The 26,067-nt window shown below is 46.8% G+C and overlaps 1 protein-coding gene across 1 annotated transcript in view; it reads right to left on the bottom strand.

The window, feature by feature from the left end:
* LOC142312918 (uncharacterized) overlaps positions 1–26,067 on the bottom strand; it is a 268,596-nt gene that overhangs the window by 212,483 nt on the left and 30,046 nt on the right. The window lies entirely within an intron of this gene.

Genomic DNA, 26,067 nt, shown 5'->3' with positions numbered 1-26,067 from the left:
AACCAAAACTCTATTGCAGAATTGCACTTTTTCACCATTTCATTCCACTTTTTTTCTTTATTTACAGTACATTATATGGCACTTGTCCATGAAGAAAAAAAAAAAAAGTTATGTCACTTGGAAGACGACCAGGATAAACCAAAAGTGCAAAAATGAGAAATACTCTGGTCATCAAAGGGTTAACTTCCTTTACTCTTCTAATAAGAGGATATTTTTATTTTCTGGCCTCTCAGACTCCACAATGGCGGCTCTAGTACAAGTTCTTATATAATGGACATTTGTAGAATTCTTACAGAAAATATCTTTCAGGCTCTTGAAGGTAAAATATCCGACCTTTAGGAGGGCATGGCTTGCTGATGGCCGAGTGAGTTGCACATGCTGGGAGCTCTGGCCTGAACTTCCCCCTTTAGCCTCTATTAGAGCACATAAACATCTCCCTGCTTATGGGCAGATCTCGGAAAGTCACCTGACACCGAGGTGAGACAAAGGAGACAGTGAGCAGCATGGATCATTTCCTCAGCCAGAGTACCTCAGCAGCCCTTAGGAACACTAGATCAATGATGGCGTTGGTCTCCCTCATGGAAAAGCTCACAGGGAAACTCAAACACAGACACAGCAGGACCCGGGGAAATCACAGCAGGACTTCTCCAGCGAGGAGGACAATGAGGGAGATCTGCCTAATCTACATGAGATAAGTAAATCTATCAAGGCTTTGCCTACAAAAAAAAGATTTGGACAGATTTGCTAGCAGGCTTGAGAATACTTATAAGAAAGAGCTGCAGGCATTGAAATCTGAATTCACATACAGGGTACAGGAGGTGGAGAAGTCCCAGGAAGCCATCACTGCTGAGTTGTCCCTACAAAGGAAAATATTACTTAGCCACTCAGCAAAGATTGATGAGCTCACTTCAGGGCAAGAGGACTTAGAGAACCGCAATCGGCGAAATAATGTCCGTATCCGTGGCATCCCTGAAAGGAACGTATTGGCACGCCTGAACTGGAGGCCATGGCACAGAAGCCCTTTCCTCAAATTCTGGCAGAACAAAGCTCTGGGCCGATTGAATTAGACCGCATACATAGGGCCCTGGGTCCCAAATCCCCTCCAGATTCACGTCCAAGGGACATAACACTTTTATAAGGTGAAGGACTCCATCATGTCCGCGGTGCGGCAGGCAGGATCCATCAACTTCCAGGGGTCCCAGGGCCAGATATTACCGGATCTGGCTAGACGCACTCTGCAGCTGCGAAGAGCATTAAAACCCCTGCTCCAACAACTCCAGGACAGAAACATTCCATATAGATGGGGTTTCCCCTTCCAGCTGACAGCGTATAAGGATGGGAAATCAGCAATCTTCCGCAAACTTGGAGATCTGGCTAAGTTCTTGGGAACTTTCGAGCTTCCTATGGTGGCACTGCCGGATTGGCCCTCAGGCCCCCAACTCCCTGTGGAACCCCCAGTATGGCAGCCAGTCCGTCGCCATGGGAGACAAAGAGGTCCTGACAAGAACAATCCGACAGGGTAGCGGTCCCATGTAGCGCACCCCTGTTTCCTACTGGAGATAACCTTCATGGGCCCTTCCGGCATGATAGCCAAATTATCCCTGGAGCTACAGGGGAGGGCCTTTCCATGAAACTGCACCAAAGGCATCATTGCAAGTTACTGTGATTTGTTGAAAGCCTTTCTCCTGTCACCTAATATTGCTTCTTTCCAGACTAGCATTGTGTTATTTCACAGGTGTTATCAGAGGTTCTGACTTTGGGTCAAGTACTACTTAAACCTCATAGGAGGAAGCAGTAAACTGTTTGTGTTATAGATCCACTTGGACCCTACACCTGGTGGACCTGGTTGGGAGAGTCTTCCCCTAGCCTTTACTGACCTGACCCTGTGGGGCTGGACCGTCTAGAGGCGAAGATCTGGGCCTTTTGAGAAATCAGCCTGGGAGACCCATGTGTTTTTCTTGTTTTTTACAACTACTAGAATCTTGTCCCTGATCTGAGCTTTTTGCTTACCTACCGGGAATGCTGAGTGGGGTCAATGCCTAGAGTAATAGCCTGTTATGATGTTTACTTTTCTTTAGATGATAAAGTTTTAGTGGGGGCATATAGTTAGTGCGCTTTATAATGATATATCATATTGTATTAGAGACGGGGGGTAAGGGACGGACTCGCTGCCGTTCTTGGCTTCCTCTAACCCCCCTTAGTGCAAATGGCAATCCACTGCCATGGAAATTTTGCACCACTTAATACTAGGGTTCCTTACCCACCTTTTAGGTCCCTTGACCTAAACCTTGCTCTTTCTTTTGTCTGTCTTTCTTTCTTCTCTATCCTTCCCTCTCACCTGACTGGACCAGCCCCCAGATACCACATCATGCTTCCAGCTGACCTGCATTATGGATAGTGTCAAGTTTTGCTCCTTCAACGTTAAAGGTTTGAATGTCCCTGAAAAAAGAAAACAGATAACATATTCCTGTCATAAGCAACGGGTGGCCATCTTGATGCTTCAGGAAACTCACTTTAGGTCAGATGCAATTCCTAAGTGTGCCTCGGTGTACTACCCGATTTGGCACCATAGCTCGAATCCTGATGCTAAGTCTAAGGGGGTTTCCGTGGCATTTCATAGGTCCTTCATACCAGAGGTCTTAGACTCCTGTCGACCCCAAGGGAAGATATATTTTCTTAAAGCTTTCTTGGAAAACCAATATCTTTGTTATTGCTAACATGTACTTTCCTAACCAGGGACAGGACAGATTCTGTGCAGACAGGAGGAAAATTCTGGAAGATTTTGCGGACTCCTCTCCGGTAATATTAGGAGGCGATTTTAATATGCCAATGAACCCGGCCCTCGATGTGTCCTCGGGTAAGTCGTCCTATCCGGCCTCAGTCATGCAAAGGGTCAAAAAGCACATGCATGGTCTGAGATTGGTGGACATATGGAGGTTTCTTCATCCCGACACCAAAGATTACAGCTTCTATTCTTCGGTCCATTCTGTCTATAGCAGAATTGACTCTCTCCACATGTCTCATGCCCTCCTAGACATGACCGTAGAAGCGACCATAGGTAAAATACTATGGTCAGACCACGCTCCCATTTACTTATCGATTCAGTTAGGGCCTCGTGTCAAATCAAATTTCACCTGGCGACTGAATGAAAACCTATTACAGGATCAGTTATGCAAAGCGGACCTTACCCAGTCAATTCAAAACTTTATTAGAGATCATGAATGTGATACCACTTCTCCTGCAATCCAGTGGGAATCACTGAAATGTGTATTAAGGGGCATTTTGATCTCACATGGTACCCGCCTGAAAAAAGAAAGAGCCATTGAAATAACGTAGTTATCTAACCAGATTGCCTCACTAGAAACCAAACACAAACGGGACTCATCTCCCACAACCTACGCACAACTCTCTACAACCAGACATAAATTACTAGAGGTATTAGATCAGAAATCCAGGGGCTCAAGAGAACGTCTCAAAAGCCGCTTTTATCAACTGGACAATAGAAGTGGGAAGCTTCTTGCAAGGGCCCTCCATCCCCGCTCCATGAATACTTACATCCCTTTCATAAAAGACCCAGGAAGTGGTGGTCATTTGCATAGCAACCAGGACATTTTAGCAGGCTTCCGCACATACTACAAGGTGCTTTATGATATTAGGGGACAATCGGGACACATAGCGACATATGGGACTCAAGATGATGTTAAAGCTTACCTGAAATCCCATAATCTCCCTTCCATCTCGAATGATACCTTACTGGAGCTGGAAGAGGACTTCTCCCTGGAGGAGGTCAACGTGGTAGTCTCAGATTTGAAGTCAGGGAAAAGCCCAGGTCCAGATGGGTTCTCAGCGGGTTTCTATAAACAATTTTCAGAACTTCTAAATCCACTGTTCCTATCGGTCTGTAAATATATATCTACAGGGGTGCGTTCCCTCCCCAGGCGTTGATGGCCCACATCACAGTTATACCCAAACCAGGGAAGGACGCATCTCTTTGTTGCAACTATAGACCGATCTCGCTCATAAATCTAGATATCAAGCTTTATTCTAAAATGATATCAAATAGGTTAAGAGACCTTCTTCCCAGACTGGTAAATCCAGACCAGGTGGGTTTCGTGCCCAGAAGAGAAGCCAGGGACAACACCCTGAGGACCATCTCCCTGATTGACGGCACAAGACGTCACAGGATCCCCATGTGCATCCTGTCGGTAGATGCAGAGAAGGCGTTTGACAGGGTGCATTGGGGTTTCATGTTTCAGGTCCTTAAAAACATAGGGTTGGGAGAGCACATGATGAACAGAGTTACAGCACTCTACTCTTCGCCCACAGCACGAATCAAAATAAATGGCTCCCTCTCAGATTCCTTTACAATATGTAATGGAACAAGACAAGGGTGCCCCCTTTCCCCATTATTATACATGCTGACCATGGAACATCTGGCGGTGGCATTGAGGAGCAATATATCAATTAAAGGGGTTACATTTCACAAACAGGACCATAAATTAGTTTTATTCGCAGATGATCTGCTCCTGTACGTCACCTCTCCACTCATTAGTCTACCCAACATAATGGCCGAATTGTGGAGGTTCGGATGTCTGAGTACTTTTAAAATAAGTACTCAGAAATCCGAAATACTGAATATATCTCTTCCTCCAATGCTGTTGACTCAGCTAAAAGCCTCTCTCCCATTCAAATGGGAGGTGGATTCATTGACATACCTAGGAATTAAACTGACGGCAGATCCCTTTGACTTCTTTAAATCAAATCACCACCACATTTCCAGGACGTTAGAATTAGACCTCAATAACTGGAACAAACTCCAGCTTTCATGGTTTGGGAGGATAAATGCGATCAAAATGGACCTGTTACCGAAGCTGCTTTATTACTTCCAAACCAACCCCTTAGTGTTGCCGGCCTCTTTTTTTCTCACGTCTGAAATCTAGCATAACCAAATTTATCTGGTCACATAAGTGCCCACGTATTTCCCACAAAATATTGAGTAGATCAAGGGATATGGGAGGAACTGGACTCCCTAATCTCCTTTTGTATAGCTACGCCTCTCTGGGGACGTGCGTTCTGGATCTATTTAACTCAGGAGAAATGAAAAGATGGGTGGAAGCCGAAAGCGCGCAATCTGATGTTGATCCGAAGGTAGTTATTTGGACCAGAGCATCAGCCAGCTCCAGCTCTATCACAGTACCCTTTGAGACCCTTTGCCTAGAGAAGGATCCTCAATGCCATACCGTTTCGACCTTGTATGACTTGTTTCTCAGATGCAGAGGTGCGAGGGACGGCTTGCCTGGGTACTTTGGGAAATGGGAGAGAGAGTGGGGGAGGTCATTCTTGGCTGAGGAGCGGACCAAAATCCTTCTCTTTATTGGTGAAACTTCGCTGAATGTGATATCACAGGAGAGGTGCTACAAGATCCTATCTAGGTGGTATAGGTGTCCTGTGAGTATCCATGCTGCCTTTCCATCAGCCTCTGATGTATGCTGGAGATGTCAAAAGGAGAGGGGAACCCTCACTCATATCTGGTGGTCATGTCCCCCGGTGAGATCAATCTGGGAGAGCATTTTCCAGTTACTCAATAAACTATCCTTGAGGCAGATCCAGCCCACAAAAGAGTTAGCTCTCCTGTCCCTCGGGAATGTTTCTGCTTCAGGGTTTAGGAAAGGTTTATTAAGACATTTTTTAACAGCTGCCAGAAACCTAATTCCAAGATATTGGAAGCAAACTAGAATCCCATCACGGGATTAATTCATAGCAGAGTGCAACGAGATCCTCAGGATGGAGACCTTGATAGGTCAGACACTCGGCAACAAGGACAAAGTTGATGCTACACGGGCCCCGTGGATCATGTTCAGGGACTCACCGGATATGGGTCTATGGATTCACGAGAGGCAGGTATGTAGGTAATTTTCCATTCTCTTATTTCTGTACCTGGAAGGTGTGGTTTTGATGTAGGAGGGCGCGTCCATTCGGGTGGGAACCCTTTGTACCCTTCCCCTTTCACCTTACTTTCCCACGTTTCTGTTGTCTTTACTGTCTCTAAATTCTTCTTCCACCTCCTCTTCTTTATCTCTTTATTTTTCAACTTGTTCTTCCTATTCCACACACATACGAATTGTACTTGTTATTTTTGGTCGCCAGTGGCGCAGGTGTAGTCAAAGAACTGTGATGTTTTTAGCAGCTAGCTTGGGATATATACCCTCAGCCTGCGCGCTGTGCAATTGTTTGATTATCTTCTTCTATTCTAATAAACTTTGATTTGAACAAAATATCCGACCTTTATGTAATAATTTCTGTCCTTTTTTTTGATAACTACATTTTGAGAGGCATTTAGCAAAGCTCCTGTGGGTGGGCTACCCGGCCCCCATGTACTCACTGTGGATAATACTAATATCCGCATTTCTTACAATTACGCTGTGCTTAACGTTGGATAAAAAAGGGAATTATTACTGTCACTGATATTAAGCCCTTCACAAGCTTGGACATACATCCTATTTTGCGATGACATGGTGGTATGTCCTACGATTGCGTGTGCACAGGCGCTGTGCCCACAATATTGCCGCTGGGAGCTCGGCTAACATGACAGCCGAGTCCCAGCTCTCACAGTCCCCGTGCTGCCTCTGGCTGTTTAACCCCCTAATAGCTGTGATTAGTGCACTTCCACTGCCAAGCCGATAAGGACCCCCCACAACGTGATCAAGGGGTCTTGATTGTTGCCATGGCAACCCTAGGTCGTCATGACGACATTTTGAGACCTTCCAGGTCAGCCAGCTACGGCAAACATCTTAGATCATGCCAGGAGCAGGGGCTGGCTGGCAAATTTTAGCCTGGGGGGCAAGCACAATGCACTGGCCCATGAGTGATGCGGCTCATCTTATAGCATTTGATGCATATAGCACGTGTGCAACCGAGATATACCGTACTTGCTAACAACCCATGCAACAACAGCACTGACACCGGTGACTCCTCATAGCACACAGTGCATGTGATGTGAGGATTCATAAGTCTATAATCACATACAGCTTTAGATTTGACAACTTTTTTATAGAAAACTGCGGCACAGCTAAGAACACACTAGTCTTCACGCCAAGGTAAACACTGAAGAGGCTGCAGTACAAGCAATGCAATCTCTTCAAACAGCTGAATCTAGAGCAGGGGTCTCAAACTTGGCTGGGTGTATGGGCCGCACAGAGGAAAAAAAATAATTTGGGGGGCCACATTCTTTGCAGGACAAAGTGACATTTTTATTGGTACCATATATATAATATACAGTTAGGTCCAGAAATATTTGGACAGTGACACAATTTTCGCGAGTTGGGCTCTGCATGCCACCACATTGGATTTGAAATGAAACCTCTACAACAGAATTCAAGTGCAGATTGTAACTTTTAATTTGAAGGTTTGAACAAAAATATCTGATAGAAATTGTAGGAATTGTACACATTTCTTTACAAACACTCCACATTTTAGGTCAAAAGTAATTGGACAAATAAACCAAACCCAAACAAAATATTTTTATTTTCAATATTTTGTTGCGAATCCTTTGGAGGCAATCACTGCCTTAAGTCTGGAACCCATGGACATCACCAAACGCTGGGTTTCCTCCTTCTTAATGCTTTGCCAGGCCTTTACAGCCGCAGCCTTCAGGTCTTGCTTGTTTGTGGGTCTTTCAGTCTTAAGTCTGGATTTGAGCAAGTGAAATGCATGCTCAATTGGGTTAAGATCTGGTGATTGACTTGGCCATTGCAGAATGTTCCACTTTTTTGCACTCATGAACTCCTGGGTAGCTTTGGCTGTATGCTTGGGGTCATTGTCCATCTGTACTATGAAGCGCCGTCCGATCAACTTTGCGGCATTTGGCTGAATCTGGGCTGAAAGTATATCCCGGTACACTTCAGAATTCATCCGGCTACTCTTGTCTGCTGTTATGTCATCAATAAACACAAGTGACCCAGTGCCATTGAAAGCCATGCATGCCCATGCCATCACGTTGCCTCCACCATGTTTTACAGAGGATGTGGTGTGCCTTGGATCATGTGCCGTTCCCTTTCTTCTCCAAACTTTTTTCTTCCCATCATTCTGGTACAGGTTGATCTTTGTCTCATCTGTCCATAGAATACTTTTCCAGAACTGAGCTGGCTTCATGAGGTGTTTTTCAGCAAATTTAACTCTGGCCTGTCTATTTTTGGAATTGATGAATGGTTTGCATCTAGATGTGAACCCTTTGTATTTACTTTCATGGAGTCTTCTCTTTACTGTTGACTTAGAGACAGATACACCTACTTCACTGAGAGTGTTCTGGACTTCAGTTGATGTTGTGAACGGGTTCTTCTTCACCAAAGAAAGTATGCGGCGATCATCCACCATTGTTGTCATCCGTGGACACCCAAGCCTTTTTGAGTTCCCAAGCTCACCAGTCAATTCCTTTTTTCTCAGAATGTACCCGACTGTTGATTTTGCTACTCCCAGCATGTCTGCTATCTCTCTGATGGATTTTTTCTTTTTTTTCAGCCTCAGGATGTTCTGCTTCACCTCAATTGAGAGTTCCTTAGACCGCATGTTGTCAGGTCACAGCAACAGCTTCCAAATTTAAAACCACACACCTGTAATCAACCCCAGACCTATTAACTACTTCATTGATTACAGGTTAACGAGGGAGATGCCTTCAGAGTTAATTGCAGCCCTTAGAGTCCCTTGTCCAATTACTTTTGGTCCCTTGAAAAAGAGGAGGCTATGCATTACAGAGCTATGATTCCTAAACCCTGTCTCCGATTTGGATGTGAAAACTCTCATATTGCAGCTGGAAGTGTGCACTTTCAGCCCATATTATATATATAATTGTATTTCTGAACATGTTTTTGTAAACAGCTAAAATAACAAAACTTGTGTCACTGTCCAAATATTTCTGGCCCTGACTGTGTATATATATATATATATATATATATATATATATATATATATATATTTTTTTTTTTTTTTTTTTTTTTTTTTTTTTACACACCTTTGGATCACTGATTTTGAACATTTTCACTTGTTTATTATAGCAAATGTGCACATTCTTTGTTTAAATATGAACATTTTTGTTTTTTTTTTACATTTTATTCCTTTCTTGTAACTAATAGTCTTACAATTAGCACTATATAGAAAGTTTGACCAACATCTTTTAGTAATGTTCCCCATCTTGTTGCAACGTGCCCATCCTTGTCCCCTTGTAGTATTGTGCCCCATCCTAGTCCCCATCCCACAGTAATGTGCTCATCCTTGTCCCGATCCTGGTCCCCATCTTGTAGTAATGTGTTCATCCTTGCCCCCATGTTATAGTAATGTGTTCATCCTTGTCCCCATCCTATAGTAATGTCCCCAATCTATAGTAATGTGTCCATCCTTGTCCCCCATCTTATAGTAATGTTCCCCATCCTTGTCTCCTTGTAGCAATGTCCCCATCCTATAGTGCTGTCCCCATTCTATAGTAATGTGCCCATCCTTTAGTAATGTGCCAACCTTGTCCCCACCCTATAGTAATGTCCCCAGCCTTATCCCTATCCTATAGTACTGTTTCCCATCCTTGTCCCCTTGTAGTAATGTCCCTATCCTGTAGTACTGTGCCCCATCCTAGTCCCCATCCTATAGTACTGTGCCCAGCTTGTCCCCATCCTATAGTAATGTCCCCAGCCTTGTCCCCATTCTATAGTAATAATGTCCCCATCCTATAGTAATGTGCCCATCCTTGTAATGTCCCAATCCTATAGTAATGTCCCCAGCCTTATCCCCATCCTATAGTAATGTGCGCACTTTGTCCCCATGCTGTAGTAATGGGTCAGCTCCCCTCACCTTCCACAGACACCGGAGTGAAGCTGAGGGGAGTGGTCTCCGGCCCCAGATCCACAGTGATTAGAGAGGCCGGTCTCTCCAATCAGAGCTGGGGGCGGGTGAAACACAGGTCACCCAGCTCCAGCCAATGATCAGGGCTACAGCTGCACTGAACATGGCTGGATTTCAATGTTTCAGCGATTTTCAATGGCTGAAACATTAGTGGCTGTGATTGGCTGAGTGGCGTTCGTCAGTCAATCACAGCCTCCATAGGTCCGGGAAGGAGGCACCACCCCTCCTGAGGGCCCCTCCTCCCCGAATCTAAGGTGTTTGCAAAGCGATCGCAGCCACCGTGGCCGCGATTCCACCATGACGTACTGGGTATGTCATGGGTCCTTAAGTACCAGGGAGCCATAACGTACCCAGTACGTCATAGGTCACTAAGGGGTTAATGTGCCGTCCTACACACACACACACACACCATTCTTCTCACCTGTCCCGCGCTCCCTCACCTCTGCTTCGTGCAGCCCCCAGGCCCGTGCCCCTGTTCACTATCGCGGCAGCTGCAGTGTCACTGTCAGGGATTTATGTCAGATGATTGTATTGCCGGTGCGAGAGCGCAGCGCCGGCAACACATTCATCTGACAAAGTGCAGACAGTGGCTGCGGCCCCTGCCGCAATAGTGAACAGGGGCGCGCGCCTGGGGGCCGCACGAACTAGCCTGAGGGGCCGCATGCGGCCCGCGGGCCGCGTGTTTGAGACCCCTGATCTAGAGGATGTCGGTGGTCACATTGGTCGTCTTTTAATCAGTATTTTAACTTAGTCAGATTCCCAATGATATAAAATTAATTGCTTGTCCTAAAAGAGTAAGCCGTCAATTGTATAGGATAACTAAACCTTACAATGAATATTTCTTGAATGTTACTGCCCATTCATGCTTGAAATGCCTCCAGACTTTTAAAGAACCACTCCAGTGGGGGTTTTTCAGCGTTGGAGTGACGCTTTAATGTAAGCCCCCTGCCCTTGGTATCATACTCACCTTCCTCCGTCTTCACCTCTTTTCCACGCTGCTACAGTCCCGCGGTGCCATCTTGTGCCTGTAACTTCTAAGTGGCCGGAAGTTAGAAGTTACACCACAGGCATTCAATGCATCTCTATGAGAGCCAGAACAAGGCTCTCATAGACTTGTATTGAGTTGTGACCTCCAGCGCTCCATGAAACACTAGAGCTGCTGGCAGATTACAAATCATGAGACTGACTGGAGTGACGCTGGAAACAGGTGAAGACGGCGGAGGGCGAGTATAAGACAGAGGGCAGGGATTTACATTTAAAGCATCACTCCAGCGAGGAAATAAAAAAATTGCTGGAGTGATGCTTCAAATTATTAAAATTGCAAAAAATATATATGTCAATGCACACAGATTATGTAGTCAAGATTACTTATCAATTTTCAGTATCTTTCTAACTGTTGCTGCTTTATTGCAATGTAAAGCTTCAGGAGTATGTGTATACACTGTAGACATAGCTAATGACGTACTGCTCTAGTTATCTGACCTGAGCAGTCAGAGATGAGAATGAATCAACATCCCTTATAGTTCTGCTGCAGACAACTTGAAGGAGTTGTCCACTACTAAGACAACCCCTTTTCATCACTATATTTGCCTCAGTTCAAATAAAAAAACTTGTATTCTCCCGTGCATGTGTAACGGGCCACCCCTTACACATGCACCGCTCCAGAGGTGTCGGCTCTCTTGTTTCCTGTGCTTACCTGAGGTTTTGAGGTCGCATGATCCCCGCGCCCAATCACCAACAGCTTCTCCCCCCTCCCACCTTCAAGGACTAATCAGCCGGAAGAGAGCCAAGACTGACCACTCAGTTCCTGGTAATTACCCAAACATATGAGGGCGGGGAGAGGAAAGTCAGCGGAGATTGGGGGCGGGGCTCGTGTGATGTCAAAACCTCAAGTGAGCACTGGGAACAAGACAGGTGACACCTCTGGAGCGGTGCAGGCATGGGAGAGGATTGGCTTTTTTTATTTTAACAGGTTAAACACGGGAAATGAGAAAGGGTTGTCCAAAAAGTGAACAACCCCTTTAAGTGCTCTGTGCTTAATTAACAAGGTTTAGAGTGGCTGAGTTTGTCTGTTTATTGATTTAAAGGGACTGTCAGCAAAGAATGACTGATCAAATCTTGTACAGGCGCTCTGTGCACCATGGAGTCGAAACATTTATATGAATCTTCACAGCTACTTCTTCTCCATCTATCTACCGCCCTTCTCCTTTTCTGTGAAGCCAGAGCTGTCATAAAAAAGGAGGAGATAGATGGAAACCAAGCAGGTGTGAAGCTGCACTTAAATATTTATCCCCGCCATGATGCACCGAGCGCCTGTACAAGATTAGAGCAGTTAGTCTGTGCTGAGAGTCACTTTAAGGTTGGGGCCACACGGGGATTACTGCGATCCCCTCACATGACACTCGGCACATGCTGGCAGTACAGCAGAGCCGAGTGTCATGCGAGTATCGATGCGACTGAGGTCCGATCGTGCTAGCGGACCCCAGCTGCAGGGGGAGAGCCGGTGCTGCGGGAGGATAGGAGAGGCTCTGAGGAGGGGAGGGGGGATTTATCTCCCTCTCTCCTCCATAGCCGGCTATTGCCATTCTCGCCCTGCACTCGCGGTACCCTGGTGTAATGCGAGTGCAGTGCAATTTTTCTCTCGACCATACACTTGAATGGGTGCGAGAGAAAGAGTCTCAAATTGCACCCGCAGCATGCTGCGACTGTTTTCTCGGTCCGATTAGGGCTGAGAAAATAATCGCTCATGTACACTGACACACAGGCTAGAATTGGTCCGAGTGGAATGCAATGTTTTATCACATTCCACTCGCTCTGATTTTCATGCCGTGTGGCTTAGGCCTAAAAGTCGCACTATGGTTCCCAAATTAGTTTTACATGTTGGATAAACCTTTTACTAGTCCTGTGTATTCTGACAACACTGCTCTATGGGCAGATCAGGCTTTTTTTTACATGTATTTATATTGTGGCCCATCTTGTAATATCATCACATATAGAGGTCCCCCGAAGCGTAATCACATATAGCCTAAGATACTGACACTGGGGGTACAGGATAATGACACTGGAGTACAGGATACTAACACTGGGGGTACAGGATAATGACACTGACATTGGGGGTACAGGATAATGACACTGACACTGGGGGTACAGGATAATGACACTGACACTGGGGGTACAGGATAATGACACAGACACTGGGGGTACAGGATAATGACACAGACACTGGGGGTACAGGATAATGACACAGACACTGGGGGTACAGGATAATGACACAGACACTGGGGGTACAGGATAATGACACAGACACTGGGGGTGCAGGATAAAGACACCGACACTGGGGGTGCAGGATAAAGACACCGACACTGGGGGTGCAGGATAAAGACACCGACACTGGGGGTGCAGGATAAAGACACCGACACTGGGGGTGCAGGATAAAGACACCGACACTGGGGGTGCAGGATAATGACACTAGGGATACACGATATTATCTCCTCTCCCCCTTCCCCCCCGGAATTCATTAGCTCCTCTCCTTCTCCTCCCCAGCAGTCCTTAGCTGGCATCCTCTTCCTCTATAGCAGTCTTTAGTTCCTCTCCCCCCCAGCAGGCCGTAGCTGGTCTTGTCTCCCCCTCCTCTATAGTAGCCATTAGCCCCCCCCAGCAGGCCTTAGCTGGTCTGGTCTCCCCCTCCTCTACAGCAGCCATTAGCTCCACTCCCCCCCCCCCCCCTCCCAGCAGGCCTTAGCTGGTCTGGTCTCCCCCTCCTCTATAGCAGCCATTAGCCCCCCTCCCCCCAGCAAGTCTTAGCTTGTCTGGTCTCCCCCTCCTCTATAGCAGGCAGCCATCAGCTCCCCCCCCCCCCCCTCAGCATGCCTTAGCTGGTCTGGTCTCCCCCTCCTCTATAGCAGCCATTAGCTCCCCTCCCCCTAGCAAGTCTTAGCTGGTCTGGTCTCCCCCTACTCTATAGCAGGCAGCCATCAGCTCCTCTCCCCCCTCAGCATGCCTTAGCTGGTCTGGTCTCCCCCTCCTCTATAGCAGCCATTAGCTCCCCTCCCCCTAGCAAGTCTTAGCTGGTCTGGTCTCCCCCTACTCTATAGCAGGCAGCCATCAGCTCCTCTCCCCCCCAGCAGGCCTTAGCTGGTCTGGTCTCCCTCTCCTCTATAGCAGCCATTAGCTCCTCTCTAACCCTCCCTCCACCGCACACACACTAAGATTTATAACAGTTTCTGAGCGCTCCTGAACAGCAGTCAGCAGCACTCTATAAATCTGTGCTGTCTGCTGATGTGTGGAGTGAGGTGGACAAACTTACACTAGTGCAGCCACAGCGAGACACCGGATAAATTATGTAATGGCCGACTGCTGCCTGTCTCCTGAGCTCTGCTCCGGAGGGTTAGAGGAGACGTGTCACTTACTGCGTGGCACGCCCCAGTCAGGAGTCTGACCTTGGGTAAAGGTTCAGGCCGCCTACTGCAACACCAAAGGTATCTCCTATGGTATCTGTGTCATTACATCACTGGCAGCCGCATGCATAGCTATGACAAGCCGCGGCCACGTGTACACTGCACAGCTATGACAAGCCGCAGCTGCGTGCACAGCTATGACAAGCCGCGGCCGCATGCACAGCTATGATAAGCCACGTGCACAGCTATAACAAGCCGCGGCTGCGTGCACAGCTATGATAAGCCGCGGCCGCGTGCACAGCCATAAGGGAAGCATCGGCAGCTGGTAATTTTACTGGGACTGCATGTGCGGCCCTAAAGTGTTCTTAAGTTGCCAGCCTGGGGGGCAATTGCCCCCCTGCCTCCCGGGCCAGCCCGCCCCTGGCCAGGAGCATGGTCCGAGAGGCTTCAATCAGTATAAAACTGACATGTATAACCCATTGCAATGCATGTGCATTGCAAGGGAGTATACCAGTGATGAAAGAAATAAAAGTTGAAGTCCCATATATAATATGCAATCAAAAAGTCGCATGTGAAAAAAAATTGTATTGTTGAAGATGTCATCTCCTGCAAAAAAAGAAGACGCCATACAGCTCTGTCAGCAGACAAATAAAAAAGCAATAGCTCTCAGAATACAGCAATGCAAAAATACCGTATTTTTCGTTTTATAAAACAAAAAAAAAAAAACCATGGGGTCAGTTTTATAATCCGGTGGTGTCTTACTGGAGGGGGCGGCAGCAGTGGTCACAGAAGGCAGGGGCAGTGCTGCTGCGGGTGGTGCAGATACTCACTGCTGGCTGCAGCACTGCTCTGTCCTGCAGCTGCGGGCTCTGCTCCGTCCTGGGGCATCGGGCGCTATTCTGCGCTGGAGCTTCAAAGAAATATAGGCCGAAGTCGGCGCCTGCACTAATGGGAGCTTGAACTGAGATCTCCATCTGTGCATGCGCCGACTCTGGGCACTATTATTGGAAGTAGTCACCGCCGCCAGCCACACAGATGCTCGCCTCCACCGCCGCCCGCAGCAGATGCCCAGTGCTGGCCGCACAGATGCCCACCGCCACAGTTGTCCACACAGATGCCCGCTGCTACCGCCGTGTGCAGATACCCGCCGGCAGCACAGATGCCAGCTGTCAATGCCGGCTGCACAGATGTCCGCCTCCACCACCGACCACACAGATGCCCGCCACCACCAGCCACACAAATGCTCGCCAGCTGCACAGATGTCTGCCGCCGCATGCCGCACAGAGCCGTGCAGCTACAGGCCACACAGATCCCTGCCGCACAGAGCCCCGCAGCCCTGGCACAGAGCAGCACAGTGCACAGCATTGCCCTTACCTCCTGTGACCCCTGTGCACCACCCCCCGGTAAGCTACATTCGGATTTTAAGACGCACCCCTTATTTTCCTCCCAAAGTTTTTCGACTTATAATCCGAAAAATACGGTATTCTTTTTTTAATTTAAAATTATTTTTATGGTGTGAAAGAGGCAAAAGATAAAAAAAAAAATATAAATTTGGTATTGCTGTACTCGTATGAAGCTGTCATCACTTTTATGACACGGAGAAAGACAGAAAAAAAAATGTCCTGAATTGCTCTTTTTCATTCTGCCTCACAAAAAACTGAATAGAAAGCGATCAAAAGCATTGTATTGCGCAAAATAGTGCCAATAAAAACTCCAACTCATCCCATGAAAAACAAGCCCTGACATGTCAGCAGAAAAATAAAAAGAAACTATAGCCTTCAAAAATCAGTGATGCAAAAAAAAAATTAAAATAATATTTTGTAAAAAGCTTTGCCTACATTTTTAGTGTGATAGTAGGCAAACCTAAAAGAAAAACTATGTAAATCCAGACTTGCTGTAATTGTCCTGACCTGAGGCAAAAAGCCGCCTAATCACTTATCCTGCAAGGTGAACAACAAAAAAATTGGAATAAAGCCAGTTTTTTTTATTCTGCCTCACAAAGATCACAATAAGGCGCAGCTCACATTTATCCTGCGCTGTACGCTGAGTGCTTAAACAGGAATTATGTGTAAATCTCATGAAAAACATGATTCAGATAAAATTCCCAATGGAAAATTTACTGTATGGAGGCAGATGGGGTCACTTTGAACTCCCGTCTGGCCTGTGGTATGGTGGTAAGCATCTTTTTAGGCATGCAGAAAAGTGCGGTCAACAACAGTTTTGTGCACTTTTGAAAAGAAAAAAAAAAAAAAGAACACTGTTGAACAGAGGTTCAGTGGAGTCCGAAGTAACTCTGCTGCCTCATTATAGTGAATGGATCTGTTGGGGATTTCACCTGAATCACATATTTTGGAGAAGTAGATTGAAACACTAATGTAAGTGCTCAGCATAGAACACAGGATAATTGTGAACGGATCCATTTTCTTGAAGTATATTGCGTCAACCGCGGGCGATTCAATGGAGCCGGCAGTCAGCTCAATGCACCCGATGCCAAGACACCCTGTCCTGTGACACCACCTCAGCCCGCCCGCAGGTGATGGCACCCACTACAACACCCCCGAGTGCATCTTGTGACCCTGGCTTCCAGTTTTAGGGTAAAAAAAAGTGTGTTGGAAAATATGGTAAATCTGAACTTCAGTATAACACTCCTTCCCTTCGGATCTTTTCACTGTGACTCAAAAGTAGTTTTCAACCACAAATGGGGTATTGGAAAACTCAGGAGAAATTGTGTAAAGAAATTGTATTGTCCATTTTCTCATCTTACCCTTTTTGAAAATTAAAATTTTGGGGCCAAAGCAACAATTTGGTGGAAAAAAATGGTAATTTGTTTTCTTATTTTCGCAGCTCATTGTTCTACAATTCAGTGAATAACCTAAGGGTTTAAATTGCCCACTACGGCCCGAGATGAATTCCTTGAGTGGTGTAGTTTCTACAATGCATTCAGTTGTGGGGGCAGGTTCTGCTGTTGTTTAACCCCTATCCCCCGGGCGATTTTCCGTTTTTGTTTTTTGCTCTCCTTCTTCCAAGAGCCGTAACGTTTTTATTTTTCCGTTAATCTCGCCATATGAAGGCTTGTTATTTGCAGACGAGTTGTATGTTTGAATAAAATCATTAGTTTTACCATATGCTGTCCTGCAAAATGGCAAAAAAAATTCCAAGTGTGAAAAAATTGCCAAAAAAAAGTGTGATTGCATGATTGTTTTTGGGATATTTTATTCACAGTGTTCACTATATGGTAAAACTGATGTATTGGTGTGATGCCTCAGGTCAGTACGAGTACGTAGACACCAAATATCTATAGGTTTACTTTTATTTAAGGATTTAAAAAAAAATTCACAAGTTTGTCCCAAACAAGTCAAACACTTTTTGCATTATATTCTGCGAGCCATAGAGTTCTCATTTTTCGGGATATGGGGCTCAGTGATGGCTTATTTTTTGCATCTCGAGCTGACGTTTTTAATGGTACCACTTTTGTGCAGATGCTACATTTTGATCGTCTGTGATTGCATTTTGCGCAAAATTTGCAACAACCAAAAAACACAATTTTGGCGTTTGGAATTTTTTTTACCACTACGCCGTTTACCAATCAGATTAATTAATTTTATATTTTGGTAGATCGGGCGTTTCTGAACGCGATACCAAATGTGTGTATATTTTTTACATCCTTAATTTTCAATGGGGCGAATGGGGGGGTGATTTGAACTTATGTATTTTTTAAATTTTTTAACATTTTTTTGAAACTTTTTTTTTTATTTTACTAGTCCCCTAGGGGACTATAAGGATCAGCCTGATCGCTCATTCATGTCCCCTGATCAGAGCTGCACAGCTCTGATCACCAGAAATGCTTGTTTCTCTTAGGGCAAGCACGCACTTTGCTTTTTACCTGCTTTTTTGCTGCTTTTTCAACTGCAGGGTTTAATGCCAAAATGGATGTGTTCTGCTTTTCAAGCAAAGTCTATGGGAATTTGGTTTTCTTGAACGCACTTTGCAGTTCAAAAAGGTGCTTTTTTGGGCAGAAATTTGGGCAAAAACTCAGCTTTGCAGTTCAAAACTCAAATTGCAAAAACAACTGACATGTCCACTGTCCACTTCCTGGAGTGGGAGGGACGTTTGGCGTCACATCGACGTCACGCGGCAGCCGGCCAATAAAAGCGGAGGGGCGGAGATGAGCAGGACATAAACATCCCGCCCACCTACTTCCTTCCGCATTGCTGGCCGGGAGCCACAGGACGCAGGTAAGATCTGTTCATCGTTCCCGGGGTGTCACACACTGCGATGTGTGCTACCCCGGGTACGATGAACAACCTGACGTTCAATTCTTCAGAAATGAACGACGTGCATGCGATGAACGTTTTACCGTTAAATCGCAATCGCACGTACCTGTCACACACTACAATGTATCTTACGATGCCGGATGTGTGTCACTTACGACGTGACCCCGCCGACATATCGTAAGATATATTGTAGTGTCTAAAGCGGCCTTAACAGGCGCGGGTGGATCACGGATCCACCTGTGCCTGCAAGGCACATACAGTGCCTACAAGTAGTATTCAACCCCCTGCAGATTTAGCAGGTTTGATAAGATGCAAATAAGTTAGAGCCTGCAAACTTCAAACAAGAGCATGATTTATTAACAGATGCATAAATCTTACAAACCAACAAGTTATGTTGCTCAGTTAAATTTTAATAAATTTTCAACATAAAAGTGTGGGTCAATTATTATTCAACCCCTAGGTTTAATATTTTGTGCAATAACCCTTGTTTGCAATTACAGCTAATAATCGTCTGTTATAAGACCTGATCAGGCGGCACAGGTCTCTGGAGTTATCTTGGCCCACTCCTCCATGCAGATCTTCTCCAAGTTACCTAGGTTCTTTGGGTGTCTCATGTGGACTTTAATCTTGAGATCCTTCCACAAGTTTTCAATTGGGTTAAGGTCAGGAGACTGACTAGGCCACTGCAACACCTTGATTATTTTCCCTCTTGAACCAGGCCTTGGTTTGCTTGGCTGTGTGCTTTGGGTCGTTGTCTTGTTGGAAGATGAAATGACGACCCATCTTAAGATCCTTGATGGAGGAGCGGAGGTTCTTGGCCAAAATCTCCAGGTAGGCCGTGCTATCCATCTTCCCATGGATGCGGACCAGATGGCCAGGCCCCTTGGCTGAGAAACAGCCCCACAGCATGATGCTGCCACCACCATGCTTGACTGTAGGGATGGTATTCTTGGGGTCGTATGCAGTGCCATCCAGTCTCCAAACGTCAGTGTGTGGTTGGCACCAAAGATCTCGATCTTGGTCTCATCAGACCAGAGAACCTTGAACCAGTCTGTCTCAGAGTCCTCCAAGTGATCATGAGCAAACTGTAGACGAGCCTTGACATGACGCTTTGAAAGTAAAGGTACCTTACGGGCTCGTCTGGAATGGAGACCATTGCGGTGGAGTACGTTACTTATGGTATTGACTGAAACCAATGTCCCCACTGCCATGAGATCTTCCCGGAGCTCCTTCCTTGTTGTCCTTGGGTTAGCCTTGACTCTTCGGACAAGCCTGGCCTCGGCACGGGTGGAAACTTTCAAAGGCTGTCCAGGCCGTGGAAGGCTAACAGTAGTTCCATAAGCCTTCCACTTCCGGATGATGCTCCCAACAGTGGAGACAGGTAGGCCCAACTCCTTGGAAAGGGTTTTGTACCCCTTGCCAGCCTTGTGACCCTCCACGATCTTGTCTCTGATGGCCTTGGAATGCTCCTTTGTCTTTCCCATGTTGACCAAGTATGAGTACTGTTCACAAGTTTGGGGAGGGTCTTAATTAGTCAGAAAAGGCTGGAAAAAGAGATAATTAATCCAAACATGTGAAGCTCATTGTTCTTTGTGCCTGAAATACTTCTTAATACTTTAGGGGAACCAAACAGAATTCTGGTGGTTTGAGGGGTTGAATAATAAATGACCCTCTGAAAAAACTTTTCACAATTTAAAAAAAAAAAATAAAAAAAGAAATAACATTCTTTTTTGCTGCAGTGCATTTCACACTTCCAGGCTGATCTACAGTCCAAATGTCACAATGCCAAGTTAATTCCGAATGTGTAAACCTGCTAAATCTGCAGGGGGTTGAATACTACTTGTAGGCACTGTATCTGGTGTACAAATCAGCAGACATTTGCAGGGATCTCTGCTGGCTCACCGCAGCAGCCAGTGGTGATAACCTCTTCATAATTTAGGATGTACCGGTATGTCCTAGGTCGTGATGGAGTTATTGTCAGGGACTCTACAAATGTGACATGGTGTCTGCAACTTATTCCAGTCAAGGTGCTTCAAAATTCAAATGGCGCTCCTTCCCTTCCAAGCCCTGCCTTGTGCTCAAACAGTAGATTTCCGCCATATATGAGGTATCGGTGTACTCAGGAGAAATTGCACAACAAATTGTACTGTGTATTCTCTCTTGTTACCCTTGTGAAAATGCAAAATTTGTGACTAAGATAACATTTTTGTGGGAAAAAGTAAAATTTTCATTTTTTTTTCTTCCATATTACTTTTGTTTTTGTGAAGCACCTGAAGGCTTAATAAACTTTTTGAATGTGGTTTTGAGCATTTTCAGGGGTGCAGTTTTTAGAATGGTGTCCCATTACGGTATTTTCTGTCACCTAGGCCTCTCAAAGTCACTTCAAATGTGATGTCGTCTCTAAAGAAATGTTTTGCAAACTTTGTTGGAAAAAGGAGAAATTGCTGAAAAACTTTGAACTCTTCTAACTTCCTACCCACAAAAAAATTATGTTTATAAAATGGTGCTGATGTAAAGTAAACGTGTGGGAAATGTTATTTATTAACAATTTTGTGACATACCGTATTTTTCAGATTAGAAGATGCACTTTTCCTCCGAAATTTTTGGGAGGAAAATGAGGGGTTCATCTTATAATCCGAATGTTACTTTCCGGGGATGGTGGAGAGGGGTCGCAGGAGCAATGCCATGGGCGCTGTGCTAGAGCTGCACTGTACTGGGGCTGCAAGCGCTTTGCTGTGATGTGGCTGCAGGCGATGTGCTGGAGTTGCGCTGTGCTGGAGCTGCAGGGCGAAGGTGCTGTGCTGGGGCTTTGGGCGCCATCCTTAAAATGTCGGCAGTGTGGACTTCAAAATAATTGTGCCCGGAGTCGGCGTATTTGCAGATGGAGCTCTCGGTTCAAGATTTCATCTGCGCACGCGCCACCTCCGGGCACTATTTTCCTTAAGTCCAATGCTGGGAGATCAATGGGACGGAGGCGGCGCATTTGCAGATGAGATCTTAAGCAGAGAGCTCCATCTGCGCACATACCGACTCCAGGCGCCATTATTTGAAGTCCACACCGCCGACATTTTAAGGATGGAGCCTGTAGCCCCAGCAGAGCGCAGCACCCTCAGTCTGCAGCCCCTGCACAGCGCAGCAACCTCAGCCTGCAGCTCCAACACAGCACAGCACTCTCGGCCTGCAGCCCCAGCACAGTGTAGCACCCTCAAGCTGCAGCCCCTGCACAGCGCAGCACCCTCAGCCTGGAACCCCAGCAGAGCGCAGCACCCTCAGCCTGCAGCCCCAGCACAGCGAAGTTCCCTCAGCCTGCAGTCCCAGTACAGCGAAGCTCCCTCTGCCTGCAGCCCCAGCACGGCGAAGCTTCAGCACAACGCCCCCAGCTCCAGCACAGCAACCCCAGGACAGTCCCCACAGCATCGCCCTATTCCACCACCGCCCCTTCCTCCGTCTTCCTCCTCTGACCCTGCTCCACCACCGCTGCCACCCGTACCCAGTAAGATACCACCAGATTGTAAAACGGACCCCATTTTTTGTTTTATTTTTTTTTTCCTCTAAATTTGGGGTGCGTCCTAAAATCCGATGCATCTTATAAACCGAAAAAAATGGTAACTCTGTGGTTTAAGGGCATAAAAATTCTGTTTGAAAATAGCAATTTTTTGCCAAATTTCCAATATTTCCATCAATAAACACAAATCACATCAGCCTAGATTTACCACTAATATGAAGTGCAATATGTCATGAAAATATAATCTCAGAATTACCGGGATCCGTTGCAGCATTCCAGAGTTAATACTATATAAAGTGACACTGGTCAGAAAATGAAAATTTTGGCCTGACCAGGAAGGTGAAAACTGCTGGGGGGGTGATAGGGTTAAAGATGGACTCGTCATACAAGGAGGATTAGAGAACTCAGATTTTTCATTAATTGCATTAAGACGTTCTATTCAGTCTTCACCCCGACTTTTCATTTTGGGGGAACATTTCCCGCTCATGGATTATTTATTGTCAAATCTACACAGGCAGAATTAGTTCCCTACCCATTCGATTAATCGACTTTCAGAGGAAATTAAATTCTGAGGATCAGTTCTTGGATTTATCTTAACCCCTTCCTCACGGGGCTATTTCCCGTTTTGTTTTGCTTTTTTCCTCACCTTCTTCCGAGAGCCATAACTTTTTTACTTTTCTGTTCACATTGCCATTCTTCACCATAAAATGTAAATTTTTATCTTTATGTTTAAAGCCTAAAAAATGTGAGAAAAAGTTGAAAAATTCAAGGGGGCCGAATACTTTCGGAAGGTACTGCATGTCGGTAAGGGTTTAAACAATGGGACACAATTGTGAATTCTGCTAATTTTCTTCTCTAAGAGAAAATATTTTAAGTTATGGTTATTCATAGGTTACACCGTCCCCGGCTTTTATGCATAAGATCGGAAATATTAAAAATTCTAACTTTCTGAAGGGAAACTCAAAGGTGGTAGATCTACTGGGACTAACAGGAAAATCTTAATTACTCACCGGTAATGGGATTTTCAATAGCTCATGACAGCACCCCCTGAGAGATAGGTTCCGCTCACATCAGGACAGGAAACCCACTGATAAAAAGGCGGCACCTCTCCTCCACATCAGTAGGTTTTCAGAGCCAGAGAGGACCAACAAAACACAACAAACAGATTAATTATACCACCACCCAAGGAAAAACACCAATAACTAACACTCCCCGAAGGGTGCCCACAACCAGTGAATAGGGGGGGAACTAAGGGTGCTGTCATGGGCTATTGAAAATCCCATTACCGGTGAGTAATTAAGATTTTTCCCGCCCATGACAGCACCACCTGAGAGATTTATACAGACCACCACCTTAGGGAGGGACCACCGCCTGTAAGACCCGTCTCCCAAAGGAAAGGTCAGTTGTGGAGGATAAGTCCAGCCTATAGTGGCGAAAGAAAGTACCAGGAGACGACCAAGTAGCCGCCCGACAGATCTGGTCAATAGAGGCATCTGCCCTCTCTGCCCAAGACGTAGACACTGCCCTAGTGGAGTACGCCCTTATGCCCTGAGGAGGAGTGGTGTCTTTAGCCGAGTATGCCAAGCTGATGGCATCCCTGACCCATCTGGCCAAGGTAGCCTTAGAAGCCCCATGCCCCCTGGATTGCCCCTGAAATGTGACAAACAGGACCTGAGACTTTCTCCATTCCCTAGTCCGATCTAGGTACGTGAGTAAGGCCCTCTGGACATCCAACGTGTGCAACCTAGCTTCCTTCTCGTTATGAGGGGGGGGGTCACAGAAGGAAGGGAGCACGATTTCTTGGAACCGATGAAAGGGTTTAGAAACCTTGGGCAGGTAGAAGGGATCAGTCCGCAACACCACCCTATCATCCAGAATCTGGGTATAAGGGTGAACTACGGACAAGGCTTGGAGATCCCCCACACGCCTGGCCGAGGTGAGTGCGATGAGGAGAAAAACCTTAAGTGACAGCAGTTTGAGAGGGACCTCCCCTAAGGGTTCAAACGGTGGCCCTGTGAGGGCATCCACCACTAAATTGAGGTCCCATGGGGGAACCCTGGGAGCCTGAAAAGGTACAGACCTGGACTTAGATTTGATAAACCTGCAAATCCACTCATTCTGTGCCAGACTACAAGTAAACAGTGCCCCTAAGGCCGACACCTGCACCTTGAGTGTACTGGTGGAGAGCCCCAATTCCAACCCCCTGTGGAGGAATTCTAGTATAGCCGAGATAGGAGGGGGGTCCTCCGCCCGAGCCCCGGACTGAAGGAGAAAACGCTTCCAGACCCTCCCGTAAATGGCCGTGGTGACCGCTTTTCTACTGTGAAGAAGAGTGTCTATCAAGCCAGAAGAAAAACCCCGTCGAGCTAGCAGCCGCCGTTCAAACGCCAGGCCGTCAAATGGAGAGCCGGGTCGGGGGGGTGACGGACTGGGCCCTGGGAAAAGAGATGAGGGGCGTCCGGGAGAACCTAAGGATCCATCAGAGATAGTGTCCGCAGCCAGTAAAACCATGCCCGCTTCGGCCAGAAGGGGGCGATGAGAATAACCTCCGCTCTGTCGTCCCGGATTTTCCGGAGAACCGAAGGCAACAGGATCAGAGGAGGAAACACGTACATGAGGACGTGAGACCAAGACATCTAAAACGCATCGAGGGCAACAGGATCGTCTCGGGCGTTGAGAGAGCAGAACCTGTCCACTTTTCGATTCGCCTTGGTAGCGAACAGGTCTAGAACAGGGACACCCCATAGAAGCGTGATCTTGCGAAAGACCTCCGGATCTAAGGACCACTCCCCCTGATGGAGACAGTGCCGGCTGAGGAAGCCTGCCTCCTCGTTGTCCGTCCCCTTGATATGAAGAGCTGTCAAGGAGGAGAGATGTTGTTCGGCCAGCTGGAAGATGCGCATAGTCAGAGTCAGAAGAGAAGGGGATCTGGTGCCGCCCTGATGGTTGACGTACGCCACCATCACCCTGTTGTCCGAAAGGATCCGAACATGGCGACCTCTCAAGAAGGGGAGAAACCCCTCTAGTGCCTTGAGAACCGCCATGAGCTACCTGAAGTTTTAGGACTGTCTGACCAACTGAGCGTCCAGGGACCCTGAAGCACCTGTTGGCGCAGATGGGCACCCCACCCCCAACGGCTGGCATCCGTGACTATTGTGTCCGTGACTGGGGAAAGCCAAGGAACCCCCGTCCGGAGGTGAGAGGGGTCCTGCAACCAACCCAGGGAGTGCAAGGTGTCTGCAGACAGGGTCAATTGTTTCTCCAAACAGCCTCCAAACAGTCTCTGAAACTGAAGGACCTCCATCTGGAGGATTCTGGAACGCAGTTGGGCCCACCACACTCCTGGGATGCAAGAGGTAAGACATACGACCAGCGACATAGCCTGCCGTAAGGACATGCTTGGGCAACTCCTTACGGAAGAGAGCAAGGACAAGATCCTGGCGACCTTGTCCTCTGGCAGGTGGCACAACTGGCTTGTGGAGTCCAAGACGAGACCCAGGAAGACTTGACACTGGAGAGGCTGGAGTCTGGACTTCTGCTGATTCACCACCCACCCCAGGCTTTCCAGGATGGTGATGACCCTGGTCACGTGAGCCGCACATAGAGACTCCGACTGACCCACTATCAGGAGGTCGTCCAGATACGGAATGATCAATATGTCCTGTTCCCTGACATGTGCCATGACCTCCGCGAGGACTTTGGTGAAGATCCGTGGGGCCATGGAAAGCCCGAATTGCAGCGCTGCGTATTGGAAGTGTCTCAGCCTCCCGAAGACGTGTAGTGCGAACCTGAGAAACCGCCGGTGAGACGGAAAAATAGGGATGTGATAATAGGCGTCCTTTAAGTCGAGGACCGCCATAAAACACTCTGGATACAACAGCCTGACAGTTGACTTCATGGTCTCCATTTTGAAGGCTCGCTGCACCAGATGCAAATTCAAGTTCCTCAGGTTGAAGATGGTGCGGAAGGTGGAGTCCGGCTTCCGAACCAGAAACAGAGTGGA

The sequence above is a fragment of the Anomaloglossus baeobatrachus genome, chromosome 5, assembly GCF_048569485.1.
Source record: "Anomaloglossus baeobatrachus isolate aAnoBae1 chromosome 5, aAnoBae1.hap1, whole genome shotgun sequence".
Taxonomy (NCBI): Eukaryota; Metazoa; Chordata; class Amphibia; order Anura; family Aromobatidae; genus Anomaloglossus; species Anomaloglossus baeobatrachus.
This window is presented reverse-complemented; position numbering and strand designations above follow the sequence as displayed.